Raw genomic sequence first — 12,194 nt, forward strand, 5'->3', positions numbered from 1 at the left:
TTTTTTTTTAAGTGTGGATGTCTTTCTCCCGTAAAAGCAGAAGGAGCGTGGAGCTTACAGGGTGCCGGGTGGTGTAAAAGTATAGGTGAGTCGTTAGTGTACAGAGTGAAGAATTGTGGGAAGAGAAAAGAAATCAGAATGATTTAAATAAGAAAGTCGCAACGTAGAAAAGATGGTCTAGATCCAATGGCCCATTTGGTTGTGGGCCCAAAAGCCTTTGCCTGTGCCACTTTGTTGCAAAGGCGAAAACATGTGGCATGAGAAACTGGGAGGTTGCGTGTATAAAAAGCATAGTCTGAAGGTCGTGAAAATGAGATGGTCAGGGATCGGGGGTCTCTATTCTATTTTTACGAGAAAAACATGTGATTCCGACCGGGGATAATGGCCAAATTGTAACAGGGGGCGTGAGTAAAAGAGAGCACTTAGCAGAGGATGGTTTCGATCCATCGACCTCTGGATTATGGGCCCAGCACGCTTCCGCTGCGCCACTCTGCTTCCATACCTCCAAAAGAGAGGGGTAGCCTATTACCCGCTGACTGTTGTTAAGACGCTAATGTGGAGGCCATCTCTGTGTTGCAATTGTCCATTTGTTGGCGGCTGTAGTTCCACGCAGTTGTTATGTTTTATCATTCTCTTCTTTTTATTGTGTTGATCAGAAGGTCCTCTAAGAAACATACTCCATTTACCATGTTGTGGCTTTTTTACGACTTTAATCAAAGCAGGGGAGCGTGGTTGTCTCTGTGGCGCAATTGGTTAGCGCGTTCGGCTGTTAACCGGAAGGTTGGTGGTTCAAGCCCACCCAGGGACGGCAGTGTCCTCTTTTTGTTTCAGTTGCATGTTACAGAAAATCCTATGGTCCTCTCAACTTAAAGTTTCGGCCAGAAGAGGAGGGCATCGGTTGTAAGACCATTTCAACATGTACAGTGTGAAAAATTTTGAGAAGAGAAAAAAATCCCAGTGATTTGGATGACATAGTTGCAATGTAGAAAGAATGGTCCAGAGCCTTTGGCCCTCTTTGGTTGTGGGCCTAAATGTCTTTCCATGCGCCACTCTGTTTCAAAGAAGATGACACATGACATGAGAAACTGGGAGGTTCAAGCAAAGCTTGAAGGTTGTGAAAACTTTTTTTTGTCTGATAACCAAAAGGTTGGTGGTTCAAGCCCACCCAGGGATGATTGTACCCTCTTTTTGTTTCAGTTGCATGTCAGAGTTACAGAAAGTCCTACTGTGGCTCTCAACTGAGAGTTTCGGTCGGATGCCCATTTCAAATACCCAACACAAACAAGAGACCCCTCTGAAAATAGATAGAAGACGAGGGCACCGGGAGAGCATTTGTCGACAGGTTGAAACATCATCTATGAGACTAACAAAAGTTCCTTCGAGCCGGAATTGAACCAGCGACCTAAGGATTGCTGATTTTCTACTACAGTCCTCCGCTCTACCAGCTGAGCTATCGAAGGCTTGCCGAGCTGGTTGTCGGGTGCTTCCTAAGCTTGCAAATGAGTTACATGAGTAGGGAAACAGAGGAGAATTGTCCCGCTCTTTGAAAAACTCGGCAAACCAAAACTTTGGAGAATACGGGCGTCGATCCCGTTACCTCTCGCATGCTAAGCGAGCGCTCTACCATTTGAGCTAATCCCCCTTCTGGCAGTCCATGTTGGGGTCCATGCTGGTTTCCATGTTGGGGTGCCTGATTCACCACAATTGTGATCATCACATACTTTTCAACCTGTAGCTTTAAGCTTTTTTTTTTTTTTTTTAAGTGTGGATGTCTTTCTCCCGTAAAAGCAGAAGGAGCGTGGAGCTTACAGGGTGCCGGGTGGTGTAAAAGTATAGGTGAGTCGTTAGTGTACAGAGTGAAGAATTGTGGGAAGAGAAAATAAATCAGAATGATTTAAATAAGAAAGTCGCAACGTAGAAAAGATGGTCTAGATCCAATGGCCCATTTGGTTGTGGGCCCAAAAGCCTTTGCCTGTGCCACTTTGTTGCAAAGGCGAAAACATGTGGCATGAGAAACTGGGAGGTTGCGTGTATAAAAAGCATAGTCTGAAGGTCGTGAAAATGAGATGGTCAGGGATCGGGGGTCTCTATTCTATTTTTACGAGAAAAACATGTGATTCCGACCGGGGATAATGGCCAAATTGTAACAGGGGGCGTGAGTAAAAGAGAGCACTTAGCAGAGGATGGTTTCGATCCATCGACCTCTGGGTTATGGGCCCAGCACGCTTCCGCTGCGCCACTCTGCTGCCATACCTTCAAAAGAGAGGGGTAGCCTATTACCCGCTGACTGTTGTTAAGACGCTAATGTGGAGGCCATCTCTGTGTTGCAATTGTCCATTTGTTGGCGGCTGTAGTTCCACGCAGTTGTTATGTTTTATCATTCTCTTCTTTTTATTGTGTTGATCAGAAGGTCCTCTAAGAAACATACTCCATTTACCATGTTGTGGCTTTTTTACGACTTTAATCAAATTGGGGGAGCGTGGTTGTCTCTGTGGCGCAATTGGTTAGCGCGTTCGGCTGTTAACCGGAAGGTTGGTGGTTCAAGCCCACCCAGGGACGGCAGTGTCCTCTTTTTGTTTCAGTTGCATGTTACAGAAAATCCTATGGTGCCTCTCAACTTAAAGTTTCGGCCAGAAGAGGAGGGCATCGGTTGTAAGACCATTTCAACATGTACAGTGTGAAAAATTTTGAGAAGAGAAAAAAATCCCAGTGATTTGGATGACATAGTTGCAATGTAGAAAGAATGGTCCAGAGCCTTTGGCCCTCTTTGGTTGTGGGCCTAAATGTCTTTCCATGCGCCACTCTGTTTCAAAGAAGATGACACATGACATGAGAAACTGGGAGGTTCAAGCAAAGCTTGAAGGTTGTGAAAACTTTTTTTTGTCTGATAACCAAAAGGTTGGTGGTTCAAGCCCACCCAGGGATGATTGTACCCTCTTTTTGTTTCAGTTGCATGTCAGAGTTACAGAAAGTCCTACTGTGGCTCTCAACTGAGAGTTTCGGTCGGATGCCCATTTCAAATACCCAACACAAACAAGAGACCCCTCTGAAAATAGATAGAAGACGAGGGCACCGGGAGAGCATTTGTCGACAGGTTGAAACATCATCTATGAGACTAACAAAAGTTCCTTCGAGCCGGAATTGAACCAGCGACCTAAGGATTGCTGATTTTCTACTACAGTCCTCCGCTCTACCAGCTGAGCTATCGAAGGCTTGCTGAGCTGGTTGTCGGGTGCTTCCTAAGCTTGCAAATGAGTTACATGAGTAGGGAAACAGAGGAGAATTGTCCCGCTCTTTGAAAAACTCGGCAAACCAAAACTTTGGAGAATACGGGCGTCGATCCCGTTACCTCTCGCATGCTAAGCGAGCGCTCTACCATTTGAGCTAATCCCCCTTCTGGCAGTCCATGTTGGGGTCCATGCTGGTCTCCATGTTGGGGTGCCTGATTCACCACAATTGTGATCATCACATACTTTTCAACCTGTAGCTTTAAGGTTTTTTTTTTTTTGTTTTTTTTAAGTGTGGATGTCTTTCTCCCGTAAAAGCAGAAGGAGCGTGGAGCTTACAGGGTGCCGGGTGGTGTAAAAGTATAGGTGAGTCGTTAGTGTACAGAGTGAAGAATTGTGGGAAGAGAAAAGAAATCAGAATGATTTAAATAAGAAAGTCGCAACGTAGAAAAGATGGTCTAGATCCAATGGCCCATTTGGTTGTGGGCCCAAAAGCCTTTGCCTGTGCCACTTTGTTGCAAAGGCGAAAACATGTGGCATGAGAAACTGGGAGGTTGCGTGTATAAAAAGCATAGTCTGAAGGTCGTGAAAATGAGATGGTCAGGGATCGGGGGTCTCTATTCTATTTTTACGAGAAAAACATGTGATTCCGACCGGGGATAATGGCCAAATTGTAACAGGGGGCGTGAGTAAAAGAGAGCACTTAGCAGAGGATGGTTTCGATCCATCGACCTCTGGGTTATGGGCCCAGCACGCTTCCGCTGCGCCACTCTGCTGCCATACCTCCAAAAGAGAGGGGTAGCCTATTACCCGCTGACTGTTGTTAAGACGCTAATGTGGAGGCCATCTCTGTGTTGCAATTGTCCATTTGTTGGCGGCTGTAGTTCCACGCAGTTGTTATGTTTTATCATTCTCTTCTTTTTATTGTGTTGATCAGAAGGTCCTCTAAGAAACATACTCCATTTACCATGTTGTGGCTTTTTTACGACTTTAATCAAAGTGGGGGAGCGTGGTTGTCTCTGTGGCGCAATTGGTTAGCGCGTTCAGCTGTTAACCGGAAGGTTGGTGGTTCAAGCCCACCCAGGGACGGCAGTGTCCTCTTTTTGTTTCAGTTGCATGTTACAGAAAATCCTATGGTGCCTCTCAACTTAAAGTTTCGGCCAGAAGAGGAGGGCACCGGTTGTAAGACCATTTCAACATGTACAGTGTGAAAAATTTTGAGAAGAGAAAAAAATCCCAGTGATTTGGATGACATAGTTGCAATGTAGAAAGAATGGTCCAGAGCCTTTGGCCCTCTTTGGTTGTGGGCCTAAATGTCTTTCCATGCGCCACTCTGTTTCAAAGAAGATGACACATGACATGAGAAACTGGGAGGTTCAAGCAAAGCTTGAAGGTTGTGAAAACTTTTTTTTGTCTGATAACCAAAAGGTTGGTGGTTCAAGCCCACCCAGGGATGATTGTACCCTCTTTTTGTTTCAGTTGCATGTCAGAGTTACAGAAAGTCCTACTGTGGCTCTCAACTGAGAGTTTCGGTCGGATGCCCATTTCAAATACCCAACACAAACAAGAGACCCCTCTGAAAATAGATAGAAGACGAGGGCACCGGGAGAGCATTTGTCGACAGGTTGAAACATCATCTATGAGACTAACAAAAGTTCCTTCGAGCCGGAATTGAACCAGCGACCTAAGGATTGCTGATTTTCTACTACAGTCCTCCGCTCTACCAGCTGAGCTATCGAAGGCTTGCCGAGCTGGTTGTCGGGTGCTTCCTAAGCTTGCAAATGAGTTACATGAGTAGGGAAACAGAGGAGAATTGTCCCGCTCTTTGAAAAACTCGGCAAACCAAAACTTTGGAGAATACGGGCGTCGATCCCGTTACCTCTCGCATGCTAAGCGAGCGCTCTACCATTTGAGCTAATCCCCCTTCTGGCAGTCCATGTTGGGGTCCATGCTGGTTTCCATGTTGGGGTGCCTGATTCACCACAATTGTGATCATCACATACTTTTCAACCTGTAGCTTTAAGGTTTTTTTTTTTTTTTTATGTTTTTTTTTTAAGTGTGGATGTCTTTCTCCTGTAAAAGCAGAAGGAGCGTGGAGCTTACAGGGTGCCGGGTGGTGTAAAAGTATAGGTGAGTCGTTAGTGTACAGAGTGAAGAATTGTGGGAAGAGAAAATAAATCAGAATGATTTAAATAAGAAAGTCGCAACGTAGAAAAGATGGTCTAGATCCAATGGCCCATTTGGTTGTGGGCCCAAAAGCCTTTGCCTGTGCCACTTTGTTGCAAAGGCGAAAACATGTGGCATGAGAAACTGGGAGGTTGCGTGTATAAAAAGCATAGTCTGAAGGTCGTGAAAATGAGATGGTCAGGGATCGGGGGTCTCTATTCTATTTTTACGAGAAAAACATGTGATTCCGACCGGGGATAATGGCCAAATTGTAACAGGGGGCGTGAGTAAAAGAGAGCACTTAGCAGAGGATGGTTTCGATCCATCGACCTCTGGGTTATGGGCCCAGCACGCTTCCGCTGCGCCACTCTGCTGCCATACCTCCAAAAGAGAGGGGTAGCCTATTACCCGCTGACTGTTGTTAAGACGCTAATGTGGAGGCCATCTCTGTGTTGCAATTGTCCATTTGTTGGCGGCTGTAGTTCCACGCAGTTGTTATGTTTTATCATTCTCTTCTTTTTATTGTGTTGATCAGAAGGTCCTCTAAGAAACATACTCCATTTACCATGTTGTGGCTTTTTTACGACTTTAATCAAAGTGGGGGAGCGTGGTTGTCTCTGTGGCGCAATTGGTTAGCGCGTTCGGCTGTTAACCGGAAGGTTGGTGGTTCAAGCCCACCCAGGGACGGCAGTGTCCTCTTTTTGTTTCAGTTGCATGTTACAGAAAATCCTATGGTGCCTCTCAACTTAAAGTTTCGGCCAGAAGAGGAGGGCACCGGTTGTAAGACCATTTCAACATGTACAGTGTGAAAAATTTTGAGAAGAGAAAAAAATCCCAGTGATTTGGATGACATAGTTGCAATGTAGAAAGAATGGTCCAGAGCCTTTGGCCCTCTTTGGTTGTGGGCCTAAATGTCTTTCCATGCGCCACTCTGTTTCAAAGAAGATGACACATGACATGAGAAACTGGGAGGTTCAAGCAAAGCTTGAAGGTTGTGAAAACTTTTTTTTGTCTGATAACCAAAAGGTTGGTGGTTCAAGCCCACCCAGGGATGATTGTACCCTCTTTTTGTTTCAGTTGCATGTCAGAGTTACAGAAAGTCCTACTGTGGCTCTCAACTGAGAGTTTCGGTCGGATGCCCATTTCAAATACCCAACACAAACAAGAGACCCCTCTGAAAATAGATAGAAGACGAGGGCACCGGGAGAGCATTTGTCGACAGGTTGAAACATCATCTATGAGACTAACAAAAGTTCCTTCGAGCCGGAATTGAACCAGCGACCTAAGGATTGCTGATTTTCTACTACAGTCCTCCGCTCTACCAGCTGAGCTATCGAAGGCTTGCCGAGCTGGTTATCGGGTGCTTCCTAAGCTTGCAAATGAGTTACATGAGTAGGGAAACAGAGGAGAATTGTCCCGCTCTTTGAAAAACTCGGAAAACCAAAACTTTGGAGAATACGGGCGTCGATCCCGTTACCTCTCGCATGCTAAGCGAGCGCTCTACCATTTGAGCTAATCCCCCTTCTGGCAGTCCATGTTGGGGTCCATGCTGGTTTCCATGTTGGGGTGCCTGATTCACCACAATTGTGATCATCACATACTTTTCAACCTGTAGCTTTAAGCTTTTTTTTTGTTTTTTTTGTTTTTTTTTAAGTGTGGATGTCTTTCTCCCGTAAAAGCAGAAGGAGCGTGGAGCTTACAGGGTGCCGGGTGGTGTAAAAGTATAGGTGAGTCGTTAGTGTACAGAGTGAAGAATTGTGGGAAGAGAAAAGAAATCAGAATGATTTAAATAAGAAAGTCGCAACGTAGAAAAGATGGTCTAGATCCAATGGCCCATTTGGTTGTGGGCCCAAAAGCCTTTGCCTGTGCCACTTTGTTGCAAAGGCGAAAACATGTGGCATGAGAAACTGGGAGGTTGCGTGTATAAAAAGCATAGTCTGAAGGTCGTGAAAATGAGATGGTCAGGGATCGGGGGTCTCTATTCTATTTTTACGAGAAAAACATGTGATTCCGACCGGGGATAATGGCCAAATTGTAACAGGGGGCGTGAGTAAAAGAGAGCACTTAGCAGAGGATGGTTTCGATCCATCGACCTCTGGGTTATGGGCCCAGCACGCTTCCGCTGCGCCACTCTGCTGCCATACCTCCAAAAGAGAGGGGTAGCCTATTACCCGCTGACTGTTGTTAAGACGCTAATGTGGAGGCCATCTCTGTGTTGCAATTGTCCATTTGTTGGCGGCTGTAGTTCCACGCAGTTGTTATGTTTTATCATTCTCTTCTTTTTATTGTGTTGATCAGAAGGTCCTCTAAGAAACATACTCCATTTACCATGTTGTGGCTTTTTTACGACTTTAATCAAAGTGGGGGAGCGTGGTTGTCTCTGTGGCGCAATTGGTTAGCGCGTTCGGCTGTTAACCGGAAGGTTGGTGGTTCAAGCCCACCCAGGGACGGCAGTGTCCTCTTTTTGTTTCAGTTGCATGTTACAGAAAATCCTATGGTGCCTCTCAACTTAAAGTTTCGGCCAGAAGAGGAGGGCACCGGTTGTAAGACCATTTCAACATGTACAGTGTGAAAAATTTTGAGAAGAGAAAAAAATCCCAGTGATTTGGATGACATAGTTGCAATGTAGAAAGAATGGTCCAGAGCCTTTGGCCCTCTTTGGTTGTGGGCCTAAATGTCTTTCCATGCGCCACTCTGTTTCAAAGAAGATGACACATGACATGAGAAACTGGGAGGTTCAAGCAAAGCTTGAAGGTTGTGAAAACTTTTTTTTGTCTGATAACCAAAAGGTTGGTGGTTCAAGCCCACCCAGGGATGATTGTACCCTCTTTTTGTTTCAGTTGCATGTCAGAGTTACAGAAAGTCCTACTGTGGCTCTCAACTGAGAGTTTCGGTCGGATGCCCATTTCAAATACCCAACACAAACAAGAGACCCCTCTGAAAATAGATAGAAGACGAGGGCACCGGGAGAGCATTTGTCGACAGGTTGAAACATCATCTATGAGACTAACAAAAGTTCCTTCGAGCCGGAATTGAACCAGCGACCTAAGGATTGCTGATTTTCTACTACAGTCCTCCGCTCTACAAGCTGAGCTATCGAAGGATTGCCGAGCTGGTTGTCGGGTGCTTCCTAAGCTTGCAAATGAGTTACATGAGTAGGGAAACAGAGGAGAATTGTCCCGCTCTTTGAAAAACTCGGCAAACCAAAACTTTGGAGAATACGGGCGTCGATCCCGTTACCTCTCGCATGCTAAGCGAGCGCTCTACCATTTGAGCTAATCCCCCTTCTGGCAGTCCATATTGGGGTCCATGCTGGTTTCCATGTTGGGGTGCCTGATTCACCACAATTGTGATCATCACATACTTTTCAACCTGTAGCTTTAAGGTTTTTTTTTTTTTTTTATGTTTTTTTTTAAGTGTGGATGTCTTTCTCCCGTAAAAGCAGAAGGAGCGTGGAGCTTACAGGGTGCCGGGTGGTGTAAAAGTATAGGTGAGTCGTTAGTGTACAGAGTGAAGAATTGTGGGAAGAGAAAAGAAATCAGAATGATTTAAATAAGAAAGTCGCAACGTAGAAAAGATGGTCTAGATCCAATGGCCCATTTGGTTGTGGGCCCAAAAGCCTTTGCCTGTGCCACTTTGTTGCAAAGGCGAAAACATGTGGCATGAGAAACTGGGAGGTTGCGTGTATAAAAAGCATAGTCTGAAGGTCGTGAAAATGAGATGGTCAGGGATCGGGGGTCTCTATTCTATTTTTACGAGAAAAACATGTGATTCCGACCGGGGATAATGGCCAAATTGTAACAGGGGGCGTGAGTAAAAGAGAGCACTTAGCAGAGGATGGTTTCGATCCATCGACCTCTGGGTTATGGGCCCAGCACGCTTCCGCTGCGCCACTCTGCTGCCATACCTCCAAAAGAGAGGGGTAGCCTATTACCCGCTGACTGTTGTTAAGACGCTAATGTGGAGGCCATCTCTGTGTTGCAATTGTCCATTTGTTGGCGGCTGTAGTTCCACGCAGTTGTTATGTTTTATCATTCTCTTCTTTTTATTGTGTTGATCAGAAGGTCCTCTAAGAAACATACTCCATTTACCATGTTGTGGCTTTTTTACGACTTTAATCAAAGTGGGGGAGCGTGGTTGTCTCTGTGGCGCAATTGGTTAGCGCGTTCGGCTGTTAACCGGAAGGTTGGTGGTTCAAGCCCACCCAGGGACGGCAGTGTCCTCTTTTTGTCTCAGTTGCATGTTACAGAAAATCCTATGGTGCCTCTCAACTTAAAGTTTCGGCCAGAAGAGGAGGGCACCGGTTGTAAGACCATTTCAACATGTACAGTGTGAAAAATTTTGAGAAGAGAAAAAAATCCCAGTGATTTGGATGACATAGTTGCAATGTAGAAAGAATGGTCCAGAGCCTTTGGCCCTCTTTGGTTGTGGGCCTAAATGTCTTTCCATGCGCCACTCTGTTTCAAAGAAGATGACACATGACATGAGAAACTGGGAGGTTCAAGCAAAGCTTGAAGGTTGTGAAAACTTTTTTTTGTCTGATAACCAAAAGGTTGGTGGTTCAAGCCCACCCAGGGATGATTGTACCCTCTTTTTGTTTCAGTTGCATGTCAGAGTTACAGAAAGTCCTACTGTGGCTCTCAACTGAGAGTTTCGGTCGGATGCCCATTTCAAATACCCAACACAAACAAGAGACCCCTCTGAAAATAGATAGAAGACGAGGGCACCGGGAGAGCATTTGTCGACAGGTTGAAACATCATCTATGAGACTAACAAAAGTTCCTTCGAGCCGGAATTGAACCAGCGACCTAAGGATTGCTGATTTTCTACTACAGTCCTCCGCTCTACCAGCTGAGCTATCGAAGGCTTGCCGAGCTGGTTGTCGGGTGCTTCCTAAGCTTGCAAATGAGTTACATGAGTAGGGAAACAGAGGAGAATTGTCCCGCTCTTTGAAAAACTCGGCAAACCAAAACTTTGGAGAATACGGGCGTCGATCCCGTTACCTCTCGCATGCTAAGCGAGCGCTCTACCATTTGAGCTAATCCCCCTTCTGGCAGTCCATGTTGGGGTCCATGCTGGTTTCCATGTTGGGGTGCCTGATTCACCACAATTGTGATCATCACATACTTTTCAACCTGTAGCTTTAAGGTTTTTTTTTTTTTTTTTATGTTTTTTTTTTAAGTGTGGATGTCTTTCTCCCGTAAAAGCAGAAGGAGCGTGGAGCTTACAGGGTGCCGGGTGGTGTAAAAGTATAGGTGAGTCGTTAGTGTACAGAGTGAAGAATTGTGGGAAGAGAAAAGAAATCAGAATGATTTAAATAAGAAAGTCGCAACGTAGAAAAGATGGTCTAGATCCAATGGCCCATTTGGTTGTGGGCCCAAAAGCCTTTGCCTGTGCCACTTTGTTGCAAAGGCGAAAACATGTGGCATGAGAAACTGGGAGGTTGCGTGTATAAAAAGCATAGTCTGAAGGTCGTGAAAATGAGATGGTCAGGGATCGGGGGTCTCTATTCTATTTTTACGAGAAAAACATGTGATTCCGACCGGGGATAATGGCCAAATTGTAACAGGGGGCGTGAGTAAAAGAGAGCACTTAGCAGAGGATGGTTTCGATCCATCGACCTCTGGGTTATGGGCCCAGCACGCTTCCGCTGCGCCACTCTGCTGCCATACCTCCAAAAGAGAGGGGTAGCCTATTACCCGCTGACTGTTGTTAAGACGCTAATGTGGAGGCCATCTCTGTGTTGCAATTGTCCATTTGTTGGCGGCTGTAGTTCCACGCAGTTGTTATGTTTTATCATTCTCTTCTTTTTATTGTGTTGATCAGAAGGTCCTCTAAGAAACATACTCCATTTACCATGTTGTGGCTTTTTTACGACTTTAATCAAAGTGGGGGAGCGTGGTTGTCTCTGTGGCGCAATTGGTTAGCGCGTTCGGCTGTTAACCGGAAGGTTGGTGGTTCAAGCCCACCAGGGACGGCAGTGTCCTCTTTTTGTCTCAGTTGCATGTTACAGAAAATCCTATGGTGCCTCTCAACTTAAAGTTTCGGCCAGAAGAGGAGGGCACCGGTTGTAAGACCATTTCAACATGTACAGTGTGAAAAATTTTGAGAAGAGAAAAAAATCCCAGTGATTTGGATGACATAGTTGCAATGTAGAAAGAATGGTCCAGAGCCTTTGGCCCTCTTTGGTTGTGGGCCTAAATGTCTTTCCATGCGCCACTCTGTTTCAAAGAAGATGACACATGACATGAGAAACTGGGAGGTTCAAGCAAAGCTTGAAGGTTGTGAAAACTTTTTTTTGTCTGATAACCAAAAGGTTGGTGGTTCAAGCCCACCCAGGGATGATTGTACCCTCTTTTTGTTTCAGTTGCATGTCAGAGTTACAGAAAGTCCTACTGTGGCTCTCAACTGAGAGTTTCGGTCGGATGCCCATTTCAAATACCCAACACAAACAAGAGACCCCTCTGAAAATAGATAGAAGACGAGGGCACCGGGAGAGCATTTGTCGACAGGTTGAAACATCATCTATGAGACTAACAAAAGTTCCTTCGAGCCGGAATTGAACCAGCGACCTAAGGATTGCTGATTTTCTACTACAGTCCTCCGCTCTACCAGCTGAGCTATCGAAGGCTTGCCGAGCTGGTTGTCGGGTGCTTCCTAAGCTTGCAAATGAGTTACATGAGTAGGGAAACAGAGGAGAATTGTCCCGCTCTTTGAAAAACTCGGCAAACCAAAACTTTGGAGAATACGGGCGTCGATCCCGTTACCTCTCGCATGCTAAGCGAGCGCTCTACCATTTGA

The 12,194-nt window shown here is 45.6% G+C and overlaps 11 non-coding genes across 11 annotated transcripts; 5 read left to right on the plus strand and 6 right to left on the minus strand.

The window, feature by feature from the left end:
- The first annotated feature begins 734 nt into the window (after window positions 1–734).
- On the plus strand, window positions 735–808 carry TRNAN-GUU (transfer RNA asparagine (anticodon GUU)). The gene has a single exon. It is a non-coding gene; the product is annotated as a tRNA-Asn (tRNA).
- A 566-nt stretch (window positions 809–1,374) lies between these two features.
- TRNAY-GUA (transfer RNA tyrosine (anticodon GUA)) lies at window positions 1,375–1,460 on the minus strand. Its single transcript is given in 2 exon segments — window positions 1,375–1,410; window positions 1,424–1,460. It is a non-coding gene; the product is annotated as a tRNA-Tyr (tRNA).
- Window positions 1,461–2,485: 1,025 nt separating this feature from the next.
- TRNAN-GUU (transfer RNA asparagine (anticodon GUU)) lies at window positions 2,486–2,559 on the plus strand. The gene has a single exon. It is a non-coding gene; the product is annotated as a tRNA-Asn (tRNA).
- Window positions 2,560–3,126: 567 nt separating this feature from the next.
- On the minus strand, window positions 3,127–3,212 carry TRNAY-GUA (transfer RNA tyrosine (anticodon GUA)). The gene is given in 2 exon segments: window positions 3,127–3,162; window positions 3,176–3,212. It is a non-coding gene; the product is annotated as a tRNA-Tyr (tRNA).
- Window positions 3,213–4,883: 1,671 nt separating this feature from the next.
- TRNAY-GUA (transfer RNA tyrosine (anticodon GUA)) lies at window positions 4,884–4,969 on the minus strand. The gene is given in 2 exon segments: window positions 4,884–4,919; window positions 4,933–4,969. It is a non-coding gene; the product is annotated as a tRNA-Tyr (tRNA).
- A 1,037-nt stretch (window positions 4,970–6,006) lies between these two features.
- TRNAN-GUU (transfer RNA asparagine (anticodon GUU)) lies at window positions 6,007–6,080 on the plus strand. The gene has a single exon. It is a non-coding gene; the product is annotated as a tRNA-Asn (tRNA).
- Window positions 6,081–6,647: 567 nt separating this feature from the next.
- On the minus strand, window positions 6,648–6,733 carry TRNAY-GUA (transfer RNA tyrosine (anticodon GUA)). Its single transcript is given in 2 exon segments — window positions 6,648–6,683; window positions 6,697–6,733. It is a non-coding gene; the product is annotated as a tRNA-Tyr (tRNA).
- A 1,036-nt stretch (window positions 6,734–7,769) lies between these two features.
- TRNAN-GUU (transfer RNA asparagine (anticodon GUU)) lies at window positions 7,770–7,843 on the plus strand. Its single transcript has one exon. It is a non-coding gene; the product is annotated as a tRNA-Asn (tRNA).
- Window positions 7,844–9,532: 1,689 nt separating this feature from the next.
- Window positions 9,533–9,606, plus strand: TRNAN-GUU (transfer RNA asparagine (anticodon GUU)). Its single transcript has one exon. It is a non-coding gene; the product is annotated as a tRNA-Asn (tRNA).
- Window positions 9,607–10,173: 567 nt separating this feature from the next.
- Window positions 10,174–10,259, minus strand: TRNAY-GUA (transfer RNA tyrosine (anticodon GUA)). Its single transcript is given in 2 exon segments — window positions 10,174–10,209; window positions 10,223–10,259. It is a non-coding gene; the product is annotated as a tRNA-Tyr (tRNA).
- A 1,678-nt stretch (window positions 10,260–11,937) lies between these two features.
- TRNAY-GUA (transfer RNA tyrosine (anticodon GUA)) lies at window positions 11,938–12,023 on the minus strand. The gene is given in 2 exon segments: window positions 11,938–11,973; window positions 11,987–12,023. It is a non-coding gene; the product is annotated as a tRNA-Tyr (tRNA).
- Window positions 12,024–12,194: the final 171 nt, after the last annotated feature.

This window comes from Rhinoderma darwinii (assembly GCF_050947455.1).
Source record: "Rhinoderma darwinii isolate aRhiDar2 chromosome 4 unlocalized genomic scaffold, aRhiDar2.hap1 SUPER_4_unloc_10, whole genome shotgun sequence".
Classification (NCBI taxonomy): Eukaryota; Metazoa; Chordata; class Amphibia; order Anura; family Rhinodermatidae; genus Rhinoderma; species Rhinoderma darwinii.